Raw genomic sequence first — 21,447 nt, forward strand, 5'->3', positions numbered from 1 at the left:
GCTCTACATCAAAAGTCTCATCATTTTTTGATAAATCTAACTGTTCAAAAGTTATTTGAGCTTAAAGTCAAATTTATAGAAAATTTTGAGATCTTTTTACTTTTCCGGCGAAAATATCAGTTTTATCAGAAAATCTCATAGAAACTTTTTTGTAGGTAATTTCATTTCTCAAAAATTATTATCAATAAAGTTTTTCAAAATTTCGCTATTTTTTTCTAGTTATTTTCATTTCAATTTCAAGCTCTTAAAAAAATAGTTTTCTGATTGATTTTTTATAAACTAAAATATATTTTTTGTATTTTAACTTATATTTTTTAAATAAAGTTTTTTCATGGGGGTGTTTAACGCAATGATTTTCGTATGCTCCAACTAATAGAAAAAAAAGTTGCTGGAACCAAGAGAAAAATTTTTTAGGAGAAAAGATATACGTAGAGGAGAGGAAATTCACCAGTCCTAGGCAATAGCGGTGGGAGTAGTTCGGTGCTCGCCACTAGATAGCGCCTACCACTTGTGAAGTGTCCCTGGTAAGAAACGTAGTTCAGACGTATTATATTCCAGACTTGGAAGCAATTCTGACACGAGCACTCCTCTGTTCTTTGACATAGTGACAAGTGCTATTTTTGGTGGTAACAGAGTATATCCTATATTATTTCATGACATGAAATCTAATTGTTAATATAGATTCAACGTAGATTTTAATATATTTGGTTTTTTAATTTTTTACCATTTAATAATATATAAAATTAATTTTTCCCGGGAATCGGTAATTTTTGATTAATTTACAATCGAAACCTTTCGGAAATATCTGATTAAATCCGATTGAAACTGATTGAAAGTCAATCAGAAATTTCCGATTAAATCTGATAGGACGTTTTCAATCAGTTTCAATCGGAGTTTTTAATCAGGGTTGTACATGATAATTTTTTTTAATATATTTACAAGTGACAATAGTCTAATGTAAATAAATAAGTTGGATACGACACATGCAACACAGAGAATAAAATCTAATAATAGTTGTTATTTTTCAAATAAAATTCCCGAGTGGAATTGAAACTTATAGCTGGCCAGCCCGTAGCTAACAGATTTAAGGTTGTTCGGACATTACTGCGACATTTAGATAAAAATCTGAATTTTTAGTAGGTTATTAATTAATATCAAATACGTATAAATTAATTTTTTTTGGTACATCTGACGAATAGTTTTCATGTCATTAATTATTGAAATATCGTAATTTAACATACAGAGTATAGGAAACGTAGACGAAATGCCCTTGTATCGAGTTATGTAATTGCTCTCTATCAAGATAAAAAAACAAAAAACTTTCCTATTATTAATTAACCATCGTAGAATACGTTAAAAATAGTTAAAAAGTGTTCTGATGAATGATTTTAAAAATATTTTATCAAGAAACACAGAAAATTTACAAATGATGAAAAATAATCTATTTGAGTGTCTAATCAGAAATCTAATCAGAAAAAATTAAATAAATAATTTTTAACATATTAATACAAAATATTACACATTATAAGGAGTAAAATAATTTTGAGTCTGTAAAAATAATTTCTATCACGCATTTTTTATCAATTTTCTAACTTAAATAATAATTAAATAAAATATCTTTTACTCTTGGTAATAAATAAAATTCAACTGAACACTTTCCAGCTAGATCAACGTGAACAGCTGTTCGAAGCGACGTTGTCAGATCTACATTATGAAAAAAAAATACTTGAGTCAAAAGTATTTTATTTTTTATTTATATTAATTAAATTAATGAATTAAAAGCGGCTGAGGCAGCCGTTCGGCACGCGTGTGGCTCGGCGATCACCGAAGTTAAGTAGCATCGAGCATGATCACTACTTGGCTGGGTGACCGTTTAGCCACACGTCGGGTTCGAACGAAGGTCTCTGATCGCTAGGCGCGGGATGAAGATCCAGTTATCGGCTAAATGGAAATTTTATCGATCACTGGAGCTTCACCCAAACCGAACTGTACTGGCTAGGTTTTCTCTGTGGTTTCCCTAGCCACTGCACCTCCATTGCACAAGGGAGTTTGCAGGGCATCACCGTAATGATGCAGTACAGTATAAGCACAAGTCGGGCCACAGCCGCACAACGGAAGGCAGAGGAGGAGAAGTAAAGCAGTTTGCGATATAAAGGCAAAAAGTGTAAAAGGCCGTAATTGCGGCTATACACTAGAAAACAATTAAAATTAAAAAAAAATTTTAAAAAAAAATTTTAAAAAATTAATGAATTAATCCGTTCGAAAATAATAATAAGTACAGTCTAAATTTAGATAATGAATTTATATAATTACATTTTCAATTTTTGGGAAAAAAAAATTTAGATTTTATTTTGAGTTGTGGGGTACTATCTGAACAACCTTAAGTCATACCTCATCACTGTCTAATAGAATTGGCCAGTCATAACCTCACTATGTAACACCATCTTAGCCGATGGCCGACTGATCAGCACAAGCCAGTGGATAGATTTAAGCTTATATCCAATAGCTAGGTTAAAAAATGAGGTAGTGAGTGTGCAATTATAAATAGCTAATCGCTGGCTAAAAAATATGAGCTAATGACAAGATATGAAAAGTAGCCAGTGGTTAGTTAAAAAATATGAGTTTATGATGACTCGTCAATTTTGAAAAAAAAAAAAAAAATAAATAAATTTTTTTTTTATTTTACATCGGCTTTAGTTGTCCGCTTTTCAGTTTATAATTCATATTTAGATTTTTTTTCCAGTTAGGCGGTGACGGGAGTTGACCTGGATCCATGGGATTACGAGTCTCACGTGATATCCACTGGGTTGCTACAGCTGGTTGGAGTAGACTACTATTCGATGATCCATATATGTTTGATGTCGTGCTATTTGTAACTCATAGTGACAAGACAACTATAAGATACGAGTGAGGTGAAATTTATTTTTTAAGCAGCTCCATATATAACTGATAATTACTGGACATTAGGGTGTCCGTTATTTACCAGATTAGATTTTCTTACGTGGCCATGATATAAATCATTTATTTGTGATCCAGAAATGATAAAAAAAAATAAAAAAGTTTATACTAATGCCGTTTAACCCTGCCTAATCAATGATACATTCTCATCTTAGAACAATGAGAAAAATGTTATTACTTGCTTAAAACTAAGTGCACCGCAATGACTAATACATATTTTTGTAGGAAATTTCCCGCTCTTCAAAAAATATTTCTTATGTTTTTTTCGTGAGTTCAACTGTTTAAGAGATGTTGAAGGTCAAAGTTTTATTTGTTTAAAAAAATTTGCGTTTTTGTTTGAAATTTTATAACTCCCTAACACCTAGACGTAAAATTAAGCGCTGTGAATTTTCTTGCAGGAAATTTATCGTTCTTAAAAAAATGTTACTTACACTTTTTTCGTAAATCCAACCGTTTAAGTGATATCGAAGCTTAAAATTAATAGATTTAAAAAATAGTGTTTTTTGATTAAAATTCTATAACTCTTAAACAAACCGAAATTTATATAGACTTTCAACAGTTTTTTATTGGAAATCTAGCGCTCTATAAAAAAAGTCTCTTTGATTTTTTTGATAAACTCAACCGTTTAAGAGATATTTAAGCTCAAAATAAAAGAAATTTTTTATATCACCCGAGCAAAATTTTGAGTTGGTTTGTGAAACTTTTCTGTCAACTTCAAGCTTACATATCTCTTAAACAGTTGAGTTTATGAGAAAAATCAAAGAGACCTTTTCTATATAGCGGTGAAATTCCGACACAAAGGTGTTAAAAGCCTATATAAATATCCATTTGTTTAAGAGTTATAGAATTTTAATCGAAAATTTTGAGTTTCGATATCACTTAAACGGTTGGATTTACGAAAAAAGTGTAAATAACATTTTTTTAAGAGCAATAAATTTCCTTCAAGAAAATTTATAGCGCTTAATTTTACGTTTAGGTGTTAGGGAGTTATAAAATTTCAAACAAAAACGTAAATTTTTCTAAACAAATAAAATTTGACCTTCAATATCTCTTAAACAGTTGGATTCACGAAAAAATATGAGACCTTTTTCGAAGAGCAGGAAATTTCCTACAAAAATATATATTAGTTATTACTGTGCACTTATTTTTAAGCAAGTAATAAAATTTTTCTCATTGTTCTAAGATGAGAATGTATCATTGATTAGGCAGGGTTAAACGGCATTAGAATAAACTTTTTTATTTTTTTTTTTATCATTTTTGGATCACAAATAAATGATTTATATCATGGCAAAGTAAGAAAATCTAATCTGGTAAATAACGGACACCCTACTAGACATCCATTAGATACTGGTGAGTTACATTTATATTTTTATGTGGCACCATCTGTAGTTGATCGCGGATGGACAACCATGAGATGCTGATAAGTTACAATTATATTTTTATATAGCTCCATCTGTAAATTCTAGCGATGAAATAACCATGAGATACTGGTACACTCATTGTCATTAATGCCTGGCTCCCTATTTGGTAAAGAATTTATAGTCTGGGGGACCAAGTATTAATGACAACGAGTGTAAGGTGAATTTTATTTTTTATACAGCTCCATCTGTAACTAATGTTAACTTAACAAACATGAAATACTCATGAGCTACAGTTATATTTTTATGTAGCGCCATCTGTAAATATTAGCGACGAGATAACCATGAGATACTGATGAGTTACAGTTATATTTTTATATAGCGTATAGTTAACATATATGATCGTAACAATTATCATCCATATGATAAATATTACGATCTAGATGATTTATACTATCATCTAGATAATATTCACTATTGTCGGATTGATAGTAAAAATTTTTACCACAACTATATGAGAATCTACCGGATTTTTTAAGCAGGGTAGTATCCTGACTTTATATTTGTATTTAAACAAGGTACAACTGTCGTACTGTTATTCAACAGAAAAAAAAAATAAAGTACTAGCAACTATTTTGACTTATTTAATATTAAATAGTTGACAGAAATGATTTTAATAGTTGACTTAACTAACAGTATACTGTATATATTAGACTGGGCAGAAAAATCGACTATTTTTTAACTTCCCGCTAAGAAAATCGACGATTTTCAAAAATTTCGGGAAGTTATTGTTTTCACCCCGATTTTCGAAAATCGAGTTTTCATCAGATGTCGACGTTTTGAGGTCCTAGGAAGCTATTCTGACTATTTTCAGAATGATGTCCGAGTGTATGTGTGTATGTGTGTGTGTATGTATGTATGTGTGTGTGTGTGTGTGTGTGTGTGTGTGTGTGTGTGTGTGTGTGTGTGTGTGTGTGTGTGTGTGTATGTAAACTCTTTGTAACTTTTGAACTAATGAATCGATTTGGATGGTTGAGGTGGCAATCGAAAGAGCTTGTTGGCCTTCAACTTTCCTGAAAATTTCAGATTAATTGATCGAATAGACTCGAAAATATTGGCGAATTACGAAAAAAAAAAATTTTTTTTTAGTTTTTTATTGATTTCTCAAAAACGACTTATACGATCGACTTCAAAATCTAATCAGCTCTAGAACTCAATAAAACGCGTCGATTGCCACCTCAAACATCAAAATCGGATAATTCGTTCGAGAGTTATCGCGGGAGAAAGAAATGGTGAAAAATGGTTTTTTCTAAATATTTTCGAAACGACTGACGCGATCGATTTCAAATTTTAATCAGCTCTAGAACTCAATAAAACGCGCCGATTGCCACGTCAACTATCAAAATCGATTGATTAGTTCAAAAGATATCGGTGTTGAAAAGTTAAAAAAATAACATTTTATGTTATTTTTTCCGGATAAATCAGAATATAACGCACTAAAATGTGCCTATCATACCAACTCATCTTTTTTATGGTTTCTTTCGATCATATAATGTCATCGAACTTGGTTTTTAGTTTAAATCATATTATCAACAAAAAAATCGATAAAACGTAGTTTTTAATATTTTTATCGGATATTTCATATTTTATTGTTTCTGACATGAGTCAAAATTTATTTAAATCTTGATTTTGATCCCCGACATTGATTTCTGCCTCAATACACTTATTTTACTGAACATAATCAGGAACTAAATTTTAAAAATTGCTTCATTGATGATTTTCGATTCTTAAATTTTCAAACTTCAGCATAACAGGTAACTTGTTAGAGCTTGAAAAGATCATAAAAAAACAATTGCATGTGATAGCATTTTCGAGCTCGAAGAGCTCGAAAATATATCTACACTAATGTTTTCGAGCTCTTTGAGGTCGAAAACAGCGGGAAGTTTTAGGGCTGGCCCGCAGGGTCAACCGACAGACCGATTTTTTTTCTTTAAATACTGTAAAAATATTATTCCTGATGACAAAAAAAAATTATTGTGCAGGTTTGAGCTCTTAATATTGATATTAAGAGGTGTATTGTTACGACTGTTTATTTTTTGACACAAATTTCATTTTGTACCCAAAACTCGTAAATCTGTCTAAAAAACTTGAGCAATGTCTATTATTAAAGGAAATTGAATTCCCTACAAAAAATCTCTTTTAGTAAATTGACGTAAAACGAGCCGTTTTTTTGTAACCATGCCTTAAATATTGATTCTAAATAATATGTGGTAATTTTTACTTTGAGTTATGTACAAGTTTTGACGTTTTTTAACGTTTCAAGATTACTTCTCGGATTGTAATTTTTTTTTTAAATTTAAGAAAAATTGCAACTCAAAATAGAACATAAAAAAATTTGAAGTTGTGGAACTTAAAAACATTATAACGGTGGGCCCTGGCTACTTCGTGTCCAGTAGCCACGAACCACAGTCAAAGAATTTTCCCGAATAAATTAATTAATTAATAATAAATTATTAAATATAAATATAAATTATGAGTATTATGTTGCTGGTTCTGAAAGACGGGAAAAGATCTCAGGAGTAGGTCGAATCGTTCTGACCGGACACGCGGCTGAAATCAAAACTTATTCTAGACGACGCTGGTGATGAAGGAAATTTTGTTTAGAAACTCAATTCAATTATATAAAACAAATTTTATCTAACCAAATCCCAAATTTTATGTACACAATAGTTTCCCCTTTTATTAATTTTATTTTATGCTTTATTAATTAGGATTTAACGTCCACCATTAAATTAATTTATTATTAAAATGCACAAGGAATTATTGGACGCGGGGAACAAAATTAATAATCAATCAAAATTAAATACTGCGTTGAAGAGAGAAAAGGTTTGGGAATAATTAGTCGAAACTTATCTGGTTGTATGTGGGTTACTAGTGATATCTGTCTCCGATTCGTTGCGGACTTCTTGGAATCGATGTCGATCCTCTTCGGGCAAACGTTGCAGACCAAACCACCACACTCACTTAATAATCAAATTTGGTTTTTCTTTAATCAGACGAAGGAGTCGCAAAATCTTATTTAATTAATTCGAGTAAAACAAATGTCACTTATAATAAAATCAATAGTTTAGTTTAATATATAAGAAAAGTTTCGATAAATAAAATTATTCTGGTAACAGACTAGCCGAGATAGAACATAGTGTTGGACTAAATGACTAGATATAACAAACTAATAGACTAGATATCATTAGGCCGACTCAAATAAATTGTTATGAGTCCTGGTGCTAGAATGGGACCTCGCTAAGCGTCCTCAGTCCACACAAGGTGATGGCCAGGGCCTAAGTCCTCGAGCAAGTGTTTGCTGGCCCTTTTATATCTGAATTTTGGAGAGGTGGAGCTACCCCACTGTCGTCTAAGTTCGAATTCGATCTAGGTGGCCTCTGACATGGCCCCCAAGTGACTAAGGAAGTGTTAATTAATATACATCTATTCTAATAGATGGCCGTAGAATCAGTAAGACTTTGCGCTCGATTTTCAAATCGTAAAATCAAAACGCATGTTTACACTCCCCGTCGCCAGACTTGAAGATCGGGCGCAACTCCACCATCCAGGGCTAGTCCAAAATGTACTCATCGGTCTTCATTTGAACGTCTTCGATAAAATCTCCAACCTAATCTTTCAATGAACTAAATATTGCAATACAATTTATAATACAATGATTATCGCCGATTACAATACAAATTTACACATTTTAAATATACAATAGTCAATTTACAAAAGCCAATTAACAATATACAATATACATTTCACAATAACATAATTTAATATACAAAATTTTCAAAATTTTTATTACAAGTTTATTTTAAATATTATACAATTTTATTTTAAATATTATTAATAGAAATTCAAATCACTCAAATTTCCTAGACTACGACTTCTACTAATTCCGTCGTCAGCATCATACCAAATTTCATTTTCAACGACGTGATATAAATTATTTTCAACCGTAACTGGGCTGCGTAGGTCAATTAACTCGACCTCAGTCCGATTATTTCGATTGTCATTTCTTTTAAAATTATTTAAAGTTGGATTCGGGTTTCCCCTATTAAAATTATTTACATTTGGTTGCCCACGATTCAAATTATAATTATTACTATTATTATTAAAGTTATTATTTGGGTTATGATTTGTCTGGACGGGAATGGCTAACGGACGTAAATTTGAACTGCTCATAAATCCGGGCCTAAATGAATCTGCATTTGCTTTAAAACAATTTTGTCTGACGTGTCCTTTTTTAAAACAGAAATTACATATGTCTACTCTGTTATTAATACACTGTTCAGATATATGACCATTTTGCCCGCAGTTAAAACAAAAGTATTGGTCAAAATTTCGACCAGCAGTAACTTCACTGAACGTACGCGATATGGCATTTGAGTTGCCACTATTATTCGCGTTATAGGAATAACGTACTCGATTATTTGGGGATCTATTTGATGAGATATTATTCTGCGGGGTTTGGACAGTTGCCGTTGATGCACAAACAATCAATTTGCCATCATCACCCTCTCGAATTTCCTCGATAACGAGTGGTTGTTTATCGTTCATTATCTCAACCAAAATAGGAGTACGCGGGAACGTATGTACTGCTGAGAACCGAGATTTTTCTTTTGTTTTAGCGTGCGACTTATCGGGTGGCTCGGACGCGCGTTTATTTTCTTTCAGTAGCACGGCGGCCTCATGTAATACCGATAAGAGTTCATCATAAGTATTCACTGACCTAGAGAATACTAAAGTGGAAAGATTTCTAGGCAAGTGATTACGAATACACGTAACCTGTTCTGATTCAGGAGGTGGGTTACGCATCTCACTATATTTTTGTTGAACTCTAAATGTGAAATCGATTGACGATTCACCGGATTCTGGTCTCAACTGACCAATTTCCATCAACAACTGAGTGTCCGTTTTTTGGGAGCCAAAAGCTCTTAAAAATTCCCATTTAAAATGGTCATAGTCGGACCAATGTCTGCTGTACACGTCATACCACTTAGTAACTTTACCAGTTAAAAGATACCCAAGAATTTTCACGTAATCTGTCATGAGCCAACCCTCGCGAAACGCCATGGCTTCAAATGAAGCCAAGAAGCTATTGGCTGATAGATCGCCCTGCGGATAACGTACGGGCCACGCTCTCACGATTTCCCTTATATCGCGCCATTTACGTAACGAAACCGCCGCGGCGTTTGGTGTTAATAGATTATTCGTTCTAGGTTGATCATAATACTCTTGGTGTCTTTCTTCACCATTATTAATCAGGTATCCAGCGTAATTTCCATCGAAATTATTATTATTACCAGCGATTAAATTATCCCGTAATATTTCAAAATTATTGTCGTAATTATTTATTGGTGGATTATTATTTTGAATTCCGCTGGGATTATTGCAACGATAATTATTGCCGTTGAAATTATTATTTAAATTGTTGTTGTAAATTCCGCTAGGATTAATAATGGGGTGGTCGTTACTATTATTGTTCATATTATTGTTTAAATTATTATTATAATTATTGTTACTGAGACCGGCCGTATTGTTGTGAGCATTATTAATTCCACTGGTACTTGATTGTATATTGACCGGGAGAGCTGAGGTCGTAGCAGCCCTATTATTGTGATTCAAGTGACCTGTACCATACTCCCCATCGCTAAAACTGTGAGTTACTTCGCGAACAGTTTGTGTAATTGGCTGTACAGGCACTTGTGAATTATTTATCCGTTGCGTGCTCATAGCTAGGGTCAAATTTTGTAGACAATTTAAAATTTGAGCCAGGGCAGTTTGAGTTGCCGCTTGATCAGCCTGTGCGGAAACTGGAACGGTGCCAGGAAGAAAAACGGATCCCGCATTAGGCTGAATTTGTTGAGGAAGTACCGGTGGGGGATTTTCTATGAATACTTCGTCCATAGACGCCCGTAAATTATTATTAATATTTGTTGAATTTAAGTTCAATTGTGCGTTTGTATTAACGGACCGTGGGTCACTCATTTGAATTGACCTAGACGAAGTTGTAACAGTAACTGGTGTGGTGATAACGGTACTCGGTAGTGTCACGGTAGTAATTGGTATAGTGGTGGTCACTGTCGTGACCATAGACGTGGTAGTCGCTACCATATTTCCCAAGCTACGCCTTACTGGCGGTCTAACCTGCTGTGGGGTGTCAGTAGTCACGACCAGATTAGGTATGACGGGTAACGAAGTAGGATTTGACATCGTCGAGTTCGCTGACGAAACCGTAGTACTAGACGTTATTGTACACGTAGTCAAGGGTGGTAAATGTACTACCCTATGCTGACTTCTATCGTTCGAGGAACTAATACCTTCGAAGATTATCTCTTCATTTTCCCGTCTGCCCGATTGTTGAACCGAACGCTTTGAGTTTTGACGCGTTACTGGTCGAGTGTTACTCATAATACAATTATTGGGACTTAATTTTAATTTATATTAGCTGGTAAGACAAGCAGCTTACAAGCCCCAATAATACTTAAATATAAAATTCAATTTCCAGTAGCAAATCCAAATTTCTCAAAATATTTCTATTATCAATTACTAAGATTAAAATTTATTCATTTGTCACCGGATTAAGAGTTTATTTTAATTACTAGGTGACGATAGCTAAGTAGTCTCTAACAATGACAGTCTTTGTAAATTAAATTTGATTTATTTGAATTTTCTATAATGGTTTAAATATTAAACCACAATCTAATAGAAATTCTTTATTTGAAATTATTACAAAAGAAATTTTAGACAGTGGCTACAATTTAAGTCACTATTTTATTTTATTTATTAACAGTTAATATTAATTCTTTCTAATGCTTAAAATTTTAACCCTCGAATTCTATTTTAATTATTAAAATTTTAACTATTTGTTTAATTTATTTAGTTGAAAGATTTACTTAGACTTAAACCTAGTGAGTAAATTTTTGAAATTTAATATAATATTACTTTTATCTAACAATTTTATTTACTATCACTCATTCACTTAATGAATTTTTCTCAAACTTAATTTAATAATTCAAACGGTGGTTTATTTTAACTAAATAGAATTTATCAATATTTATTTTTATTATCAATTTTAACTTATGATTACAACAAATTTTCTTTTATTATTTTATTTCGATTAATTATTTAATAAAAAAAATTTCTGTCACTGTTAGTCTCATGAATATTGAAATTTTATTTACTAATTTATTTATTTTACCTTAGCTTTTTTTTTTTTTTTTTTCACAGAGAATTTACAGAGAAACTACAAGTAATTTTATTTTATGTTAATTTCTCTAAGCTTAGTATCGTACCTATTATTTGTACAACAAGTAACGCGTGCGAACAGCACGTAAGCCGATGACCTTGTCTTGGTCTTCACGGGACCACCGGAATTTATCGATTTTATTTTTACTACCACGTATTAAATTTTTAATTTTATATATTTTATTTTTTTGCCACTCAATATTTTATATTTTATAAATTGAGTGTTTTACGCACTATTTAGCCAATTATTATTTAAATTATAATTATTTTATATAAATTTACTTTAGATAATTTTGGGCAACCAATAAATACAATGTAGCACAGTATCAATCCAATATTACCATTTACAGTTCAAGTATTTCTCTCTTCAACGGTAAAATAAATTAATTAAATTTTTCCAAAATTTTCAAATTTAATTTTTCTTTATCACCAGGTCAAGAATTTTTTTAAACGAGGAACACGAGTTGGGCGCCAAATATAACGGTAGGCCCTGGCTACTTCGTGTCCAGTCGCCACGAACCACCGTTAAATTATTTTCCCGAATAAATTAATTAATTAATAATAAATTATTAAATATAAATATAAATCATAACTATTTTGTTGCTGGTTCTTAACGACGGGAAGAGATCTCAGGAGTAGGTCGACTCGTTTTGACCGGACACGCGGCTGAAATTAAAACTTATTCTAAACGACGCTGGTGATGAAAGTAATTTTGTTTAGAGACTCAATTCAATAATATATAACAAATTTTATTTAACCAAATCCCAAATATATACAAAATTTCCCTTTGCTTATAAATTTAATTCCTTTAGAAATAAGTAAGTGTTCAGCGACAATGAAATAAATTTATTTAACGCACCAAGCTTAATAAACACGGAAAAAATAAAATCTAATAATTTTTACGCTAGATCGCGTTGAAGAGAGAGACATGAATAAAAATTTAATATGAAATCTTATCTGGATTTATTAAGTACGACGTATTGCTGGTATAGGACGCCGCTGCATCGTTGAGCTTCGCCGTGGGTCGTCGTTCAGGTTCCTGGGCTGCTTAGGGTACTGGATACTTGGCACCAACACTAAGTAAAACTTCACTAGTGGTTTTCTAAACCAATTTAAAACCAAATATTCACCGAAGCAATTTTATTTCACTCAAAATTATCAGATAAAATTTATAATACAGATTTTAGTGAATTTCTTAACTGACTTTTGCGTGTCTGCTAAGTCGATCGCTTGAACTTGAGTGTCGATCGCTTGAACTCGAATGTCGTCTCTGATTGAGACGTCTTAGGTCCCAACCTCCGATGACCTCTACCTAATTATGCGCACATGACCGATTTACGGTCACCTGCTGCGCGAAATCATCCCTTGTGGTCTAGCGCCTAACTCAGCCGAACTCAGCAATCAGGCTGTAATGAGAGAGAGAGAGAAAGACCAAATCCAGACAGAGACAGCGAGAGAGCCGCACTCTCACGTCGTATACCAACGCTGCCCGGTTATAAAAGTTTCTTAGTTAGAGGACTTTACAAAATACCGTTCTAACTAAATTTATTATTTTATATCCTTTATATTTTTATTGTTTGAGACTTTAATTTCTTATTTTACAAACGATAGATATTTAAGTTTTGGCTGTTAAACTTTAAAGTTTAATTTTTTTAGTGTTTACTTTGTCTTTTTTATAGTTTTAAATGATAATTTTATCTACACTGTTAAAAAAAATACGTAAATTTTTACGGCACATGTATGAGAATTTTCTTACATATACCGTGTTTGATTTTTAATATACAAAGTATATTTGTGAAATTCCTAAAAAAGTAATGTATATTTATAAAACATAATTTTGAGTTTACCAAACAAGTGTCTATTAACTTTATAAAATTCGTTTTTTTAAAAATAGTATTTGTAGAATTGTAAGCAAAATTTAAACTTGTATATTAAAATTGCAATACAAGTGTATCTGAAAACTACAAAATAAAATTAGTGCATTTCTCATACAAGATGTCTAATTCAAAATACCTCAGCTTGTAAATTCATAAGCTCCGGTTAGTGATAGTACAACACGCGTTTTAGTATGAGAAACATAAATTTGTATTATAAGATTATATTACAACCGTGTCTGAATACTAAAAAACAAAATTCGTGAATATCTCATACGAAATGTTGGACTTAGAACGCTATTGTTCGTAAATTCATAAACCTTGATTAGTAGACGAACTACACACGTTTAGTATAACAAACCTAAACTTGTATGATGAAATGATGATACAAATATATCTGAAAATTACAATAAAAAATTCGTATGTATCTCATACAAGATATGAAATTTATAAAATAATTGTTAGTAATTTCAGAAACCTTGATTAGTAAAAGTACTACACACGTAGTAGTGAGATAAACCTGAACTATGTTGAAACGATAATACAAATGTACTTAAAAATTACAAAAATAATTCATGTATTTCTAATACAAAATGTTAAAATTTATAAAATGATTGCTGGTAAATTCATATGTCCTGAGTACCAAAAGCACAACACCCGTTTTAGTATTAGAAACCCAAAATTGCATATTATAATTACAATACAATTATTTTAAATCTTAATACTTGGAACTCTTAAGATTATATTATTAATATTATTAAAGTAAAAACCGCAAATTTACAAGCAACCAGCCGTAATTGTATAACACGTTATCAATATTTTTATATACATCTGCATATATTCGTTTAAGGAATATGAAGACTCTGCATCTGAGCGCTAGTTAATTTTTGTATCTCAATTTTAAAAAAGTTATTGCAAGATAACTTTTATTTTTACAAATTTTCCGCTCTTTGGAAAAAATTTTATCGAAAAAAAAAAAAAAAAAAAAAAAAAAAAAAAAAATAACAAATAAATGGAAATACTCCGAAACGGATAACTTAAATGGTATTAAATATTAATTTTTAACTTCCCGCTAAGAAAATCGACGATTTTCAAAAATTTCGGGAAGTTATTGTTTTCACCCCGATTTTCGAAAATCGAGTTTTCATCAGATGTCGACGTTTTGAGGTCCTAGGAAGCTATTCTGACTATTTTCAGAATGATGTCCGAGTGTGTGTATGTATGTGTGTGTGTATGTATGTATGTGTGTGTGTGTGTGTGTGTATGTATGTAAACTCTTTGTAACTTTTGAACTGATGAATCGATTTGGATGGTTGAGGTGGCAATCGAAAGAGCTTGTTGGCCTTCAACTTTCCTGAAAATTTCAGATTATTTGATCGAATAGACTCGAAAATATTGGCGAATTACGAAAAAAAAAAATTTTTTTTTAGTTTTTTATTGATTTCTCAAAAACGACTTATACGATCGACTTCAAAATCTAATCAGCTCTAGAACTCAATAAAACGCGTCGATTGCCACCTCAAACATCAAAATCGGATAATTCGTTCGAGAGTTATCGCGGGAGAAAGAAATGGTGAAAAATGGTTTTTTCTAAATATTTTCGAAACGACTGACGCGATCGATTTCAAATTTTAATCAGCTCTAGAACTCAATAAAACGCGCCGATTGCCACGTCAACTATCAAAATCGATTGATTAGTTCAAAAGATATCGGTGTTGAAAAGTTAAAAAAATAACATTTTATGTTATTTTTTCCGGATAAATCAGAATATAACGCACTAAAATGTGCCTATCATACCAACTCATCTTTTTTATGGTTTCTTTCGATCATATAATGTCATCGAACTTGGTTTTTAGTTTAAATCATATTATCAACAAAAAAATCGATAAAACGTAGTTTTTAATATTTTTATCGGATATTTCATATTTTATTGTTTCTGACATGAGTCAAAATTTATTTAAATCTTGATTTTGATCCCCGACATTGATTTCTGCCTCAATACACTTATTTTACTGAACATAATCAGGAACTAAATTTTAAAAACCGCTTCATTGATGATTTTCGATTCTTAAATTTTCAAACTTCAGCATAACAGGTAACTTGTTAGAGCTTGAAAAGATCATAAAAAAACAATTGCATGTGATAGCATTTTCGAGCTCGAAGAGCTCGAAAATATATCTACACTAATGTTTTCGAGCTCTTTGAGGTCGAAAACAGCGGGAAGTTTTAGGGCTGGCCCGCAGGGTCAACCGACGCCCACATTTTTTTTTATTGTATTTAATTGTCTTCTTTATTAAAAGGGACACGGTGGTCTAGAGGCTGAAAATTTCATGATTTAAAAAAAATTTTTTTTTATATGTTAATAAATATCAAACCTTTTGAAATTTTGAGGGATTATTTTCTTGTTATTAATATATACAAAAATGCGTATAGTTAAGAAAATATATTATTTTTAGTATTTAAAAGATGGCGTTGAAGCCAGCTCTTTTAAAAAAAAGGACCCGGGCGGCAAAAACAATTCAGTTCTTCTATGTGTCTGAAACAAAAAAATTTAATGGATTTTTAATCAGTATTAAAATATACCTATCGCTGGTACTAGAATAAAAGAAAAAAATTTTTTTTGAAGAAGTGGCACTTTGTTGAAATTTTTAGTCCAAAAATTGCCTTTTTTTCGTTACATTTTGCATGTTCAAAAATAGAAATATTATAACGTTCTCCTCTATTTTACGCGACCCACGGAGGAGTGTGGGTAACGCTCAATAGCCGTTATGGCTCTCCGTTGGGTGAAAAACCTGAAAATAAAATAATGAAACGAGAATGTCCCACCTGGAGATGTCCCGAATCTCCCTGGACGCGCAGCTCTGCTCAGGCTGGGTTAGAAAAAAACCTAGTTGGACGCCAGTTCGTGAGTCCCACGAACAAAATTTAAACTCGCAAAAGAATAAAATAACACCACGGAGAAAATGAAAATGAAAATAAAATAAATGCAGGATAGCAAGTTTTAGATTTAGGAAAAGGAACGCAAGAAAAAGATAGCAGTATTGTGAAATAATGAAATACACTACCGGGTTGCTGACCATTTGCATGTAATTTTGATTCAAATTATAATTTGTTTCTTCAAATAGTATCGCACAAAACATTAACAATATTAAATATATATATATATATATATATATATATATATATATATATATATATATATATATATAAAGAAAATAATACTGAATCATTTACAAAAGGATAGAAATAATAATTGTTGTGTGCGTGTATAAATTATAAAGTATACGGTTGTAACATCACACGTGATAAACAATAGGTATTCGCCGCCCGAAATAATACTTCAGTCACTCGCTGGTGAGCCTTAAATTAGCTTATAAATTAATTAATAAATGAACATAAATAATTGTTTCACCCGCTGGTGAGTTGTATGACAAACAATAAATCGTAAATGATAACTGATAATTTCACACGCATGTGAATTAAAATATTAAGAACAATTATAATAATTGATATCACTTCTCCAAAATAATAAATCAAAATATTAATTCAATAATTATAAAGTAAAATTTTCACCTGCATGTGACATTAAATAAATTAATTGAAGAATCTCAAACAATTCTCAATTTCCCACTGGTGAATATTTCGCAGTTCACCCAAAATAATATGACCAATAATTCAATAATGATTATAATAATTATACAAAAATTCCGTAATACTTATAATCTATTTACATAAATACTACTCGCACCGGAAATATAAAGTACCCTGCTGAGATATATACTTATATAAATGCTACGGACCCAGTTGCATATGTGTACTATCAGCAAAATAATATATATCACAAGACTCTGAATATAAACAATACCCAGATACTTCCAAACTTACTATGTATTATCAATATACTCTAGTAAATATTATCGCAAATTAAATATCCACTGGGCTCTACAATCACATATCTCATAATATGTCTGTAACTTGTTGTATACGAGAAAAGTACCATATATGTATATATATATATATATATATATATATATATATATTGTGACGTTATTTTTCGTATGGGGGTCAAATCAAAGTGAACGTCACAAGCACCAACTGATTTTTACTGTATTTACGAGCGTGGTAGCTCAAGACTTAGAATTTAGCGTACAGGTATTAACGATTTTGATACAGATCTTTGATTTAAGTTATAGTTTGAGAATTAAATATGGAGTAACGTTTAGCTACAGTTATGGGTTTTGTTAAGAAAAATTATATTAAAGATTTAGAATCAGAATTATGGGAATTTAGTATGGAATATTGTTTGAGATTAATGTTTGAGATAAAGTTGAGTTTTGGTTTACAGTTTGGAATTTTGAGTATGTGGAGAAGTCAGTGTTACCGCGGAGCGGGACTTGAATTAGTCACCCGGTATCATTTGATGATAGAACTTAGTTCTATCCCTATGAGACTTCTTGGTAGATTGCAGAGGTCTAGCTGAAATGCTAGCGCTCCAGTATAAAAGGAATCTGATGGATGCAGATTGGGATCAGTTTTTGAGTTTTGGTTTGGCAGGCCTCAACAGTAATATTGTGACCGTTGCTGTTGTGGAAGCCGTTTGGTCATTTTTAATTGTTTTGTCTGACAGGCCTCAGAGGACAAGTCATGACCACTTGTACCGCTGAGGAAGTCATAGGTCACTTAGTTTTAAGTTTACGATCCCAGCTGAAGTCTGTTCCAGGAGAGCAACTACCAAGGATATCCATACTCAAAGTTAGGTTTAGTGACTACGTTTGGTGAGGTATAAGCCTCCAGTTATCGATATAGTAGAGTTTGGGAATTGATTTATGGATTTAGAATATAGACGTCAGTTATAGATAATGATAAGATTTAGTTTTGGATTTTGATGATTGAGAAAGGAGAGTCGAAGGGAGACCTTCGAAAAGTACGGACGTGAGCATTCAGCTCTGGTCGCTCGAAGTGAGCAGACGTGTCCAGAAATGGCGTTACAGTTCATGGCATTGCGGAAAGCTACAGATTGAGTATTGTTATAGAAGTATTATTTAAAACAGTGTAAGACGTTACTCGATATTTTATTCATCAGTAATCAGGTATAAAATAATTATTATAATTATCAATAATTAATTGAGTTCGAGTCAGAGTCTTGAGATACGATGCTACTGTTTTAATTAAAGAAAATATTTAAGAACTGAGAGAATTATGAGAATATTGGTACAGTTTAGAGTCATGTTCACGATTTATTGTTACTATTATTTTACAAATAATTATAAGAAATATGTTTAATTATTAAACCAATTGTCGTCTAATTGACGTCAATATTAGACCCATGTACGTTAGTTTTATGAGTTTTGTTAAAAGCGAATGTTCTAGAATATCGGTTTTATAAGTTATTGTTCCAGGTTACTGAATACTAGTTGATTGTTAATTAGCTTTAGTAATTAATTAATTTATTTAGATGTCGATTTACCTTTTTGTTAAGATTAATTTCATTATTATTAGATTCAGTATTTTGTTATAAAGAAGACTTATTTGTACGAAGCTACAGTATTTTGTTAATTGTTAAATGGAGATCTTAGATTATTTGTTGTTTAAAATAAAAATGGCAAATTCACTGATAATCTACATGAATTTGGAATGATGTAACCCGGACCACTCCCTCTCTCCATAAACCTACACACTGAGCGACACCATGGCATACCGTAACTCTGTTTTTAGTTTTCCAGTCTCTGTTTTTGTTTTTGCTTATAAGTTCTGAGCATTTTGTTAAGTTTTAGTTTTTATTTAGTTGCGTGGTTTTGGTGATAATTCCACAGATCAAAAATTATCCGGTTTTTATTTATGCGTGGTTTTGAGATAGTTCCCCAGATCAAAAATTTATCTAATTCTTAAGATTTACTGGTTTGGTGATTCCAGTGATAAAAAATTACCTGGCGCACTGTTAGCATTGAGACTGGAGGCTAAAGATAGAGAACGAAGTTTGTGGCACAAAGGAGATCTTGGCGTATTAACGTATGCTTGAATGGATCAATTTTTGTGTTATAATATATATATACACGCAAGTGCAAATGGCCACCAACGCGGGAACGCAAAGTTACACGCCAATGAATTACCAAAAGTACTTACAGTCGTTGATCAAGTTACTTCGGTCAAAAATCCCCTGGTGGATATACCAAATAATTGTACACCGACAATCAATACTGATTACACTACTCAATGTATTTAATTAAAGTAAACCAATGGCGTTATGAAAATATTTTCATGGCAGCAACCAGCACACACACTGCTCGAACAACAGATTATCCACGTCTGACCATGGCAGCGCGTGATTCTCATGCCGGCACCTCGGCCGGACATCTTGTATATCGGTCCCTCACTCCAACCAATGGGGAAAATATCTCTATCGCATGTTATTTTTGAATAATACCAACGACAAATTGCGTGATGTCAACTGTGTAACTTTGCATGTTCCCATCGCTAAATACCCATCCGCACTTTGCCTTAATAATTAAAATTAATATAACATGCACAATCAATCAATGATTTATGCATTAAACCTTTAGAATAATATAAAATATAATAAATTTGTCGATGCCAACTGTTGCGTCGACGCGCATGCGCTGAGCCATCCCAACAATCACAAGCACATTAATTAAATAAATGGTTATTCCCCCAGTGGCATAAAATTATACCCTTTTGTGTATAATAATCAGCGAATTTTCCTGATTAATAGTCAATTTATACCTAATGCAACAATGCAGTAAAAATAATATAATAATTAGACTAAAATTATGCATGTAAACAAAACAATAATAATAATAATGCATCTAAAGACGTGTGAGCAGCGTGTGCTGCCATCTATTGCTCACCGACCGGATGTGAGACTGCCGCGATATTCAAGTATCGTGACAATATTCAACACAAAAATTTTATTCTAGTACCAGCTATAGCTGTTGGTGTATTAAATAACATATTTTAATTTGAAAGCAATCGACCGGATAGTTTTTTTTTTTCAACTATACCAGGCAGAAAAAAGTAGTTTCGAGATAAACGCGTTTAAAGTTTTAATCAAAGAAATTCCGAAGAAAACTAGATTTGAATATATACTGAGACAATGTGAATTGTCTTCGTTGTCCTCAGCCTTGCGGTTCCCAATTTTCTCCGTCTTGTTGCCGCCTGAATTTAATACGTCATAGTGCCATGGTCACATGACTTAATTTTTACGTCAACGCATGTCCGTCAGGGTGAAGTGGGGACAGAGTCAGAGGCGAGTCCCAGACCCTCAATTATCGGTCAGTCACTTCGATCCTGGATCACTTAGTACTTAGACGTACTTTTCTTATTAATTTGCGATACTTATTAATTATATTAAGATATTTCTATTATTACTCTGGCAATTTTACTTGCAATATTATTTCATTATTCTTTTTATAAATGTTCTAAATCAAGTGTTAATAAACTTATTAATATTGTACATCACTGGTGATTCACTCGCGAAACTAAAGATTATAATATTAAATAATAAATTCTGTGTACAACTGCGCCATTCCACGTAGAGGACAATTGTATCTGGCATCTACGAGGAATATTATATATATTGTTAATTGCGACGCATCTATTGTAAGTAATTGAATTTTATTATAATTGGCAATAAACTTGCATCTTTCTAATTATTTCATTTCACTCTATCTTTCACCCATATTATTTATTTTCCTATTTTATTGGTAAGAATTATTAAATCGTCTATTAAGAATATTATTGAGTAAGAACTAATGAATCTATTCATTATAAGAAATCTATTGATAAATAATAAGCCGTGAGGTAAGTTGGTAAATTTTACATACGTTGCGGTGTTTAAATAAGTGCGAGTCTTTGCTTTGCAAGAACCCCAACCCACTGCTCTGTCCAAGTAAAATAAAAATTTGTTAGAGGCCAGCCTAAGCCAGGGTTCAACCCGCGAA

At 31.9% G+C, this 21,447-nt stretch overlaps 1 protein-coding gene and 1 long non-coding RNA gene across 2 annotated transcripts in view; one reads left to right on the plus strand and one right to left on the minus strand.

Moving 5' to 3' along the window:
* Positions 1–15,472: 15,472 nt before the first annotated feature.
* Positions 15,473–19,811, minus strand: LOC128668202 (uncharacterized). The gene is made up of 3 exons (XR_008403954.1): positions 19,613–19,811; positions 15,865–16,025; positions 15,473–15,808 (listed from the first exon to the last, which is right to left on the minus strand). It is a non-coding gene; the product is annotated as an uncharacterized LOC128668202 (long non-coding RNA).
* A 1,004-nt stretch (positions 19,812–20,815) lies between these two features.
* The window catches only part of LOC103577223 (dual specificity protein phosphatase 15), a 62,160-nt gene continuing 61,528 nt past the window's right edge, over positions 20,816–21,447 (plus strand). The window contains exon 1 of the mRNA XM_053740548.1: positions 20,816–21,106. The gene's annotated coding sequence lies outside the window, so the exon portion shown is untranslated. The remainder of the gene's footprint in view (positions 21,107–21,447) is intronic.

The sequence above is a fragment of the Microplitis demolitor genome, chromosome 7 (genome assembly GCF_026212275.2).
Source record: "Microplitis demolitor isolate Queensland-Clemson2020A chromosome 7, iyMicDemo2.1a, whole genome shotgun sequence".
Classification (NCBI taxonomy): Eukaryota; Metazoa; Arthropoda; class Insecta; order Hymenoptera; family Braconidae; genus Microplitis; species Microplitis demolitor.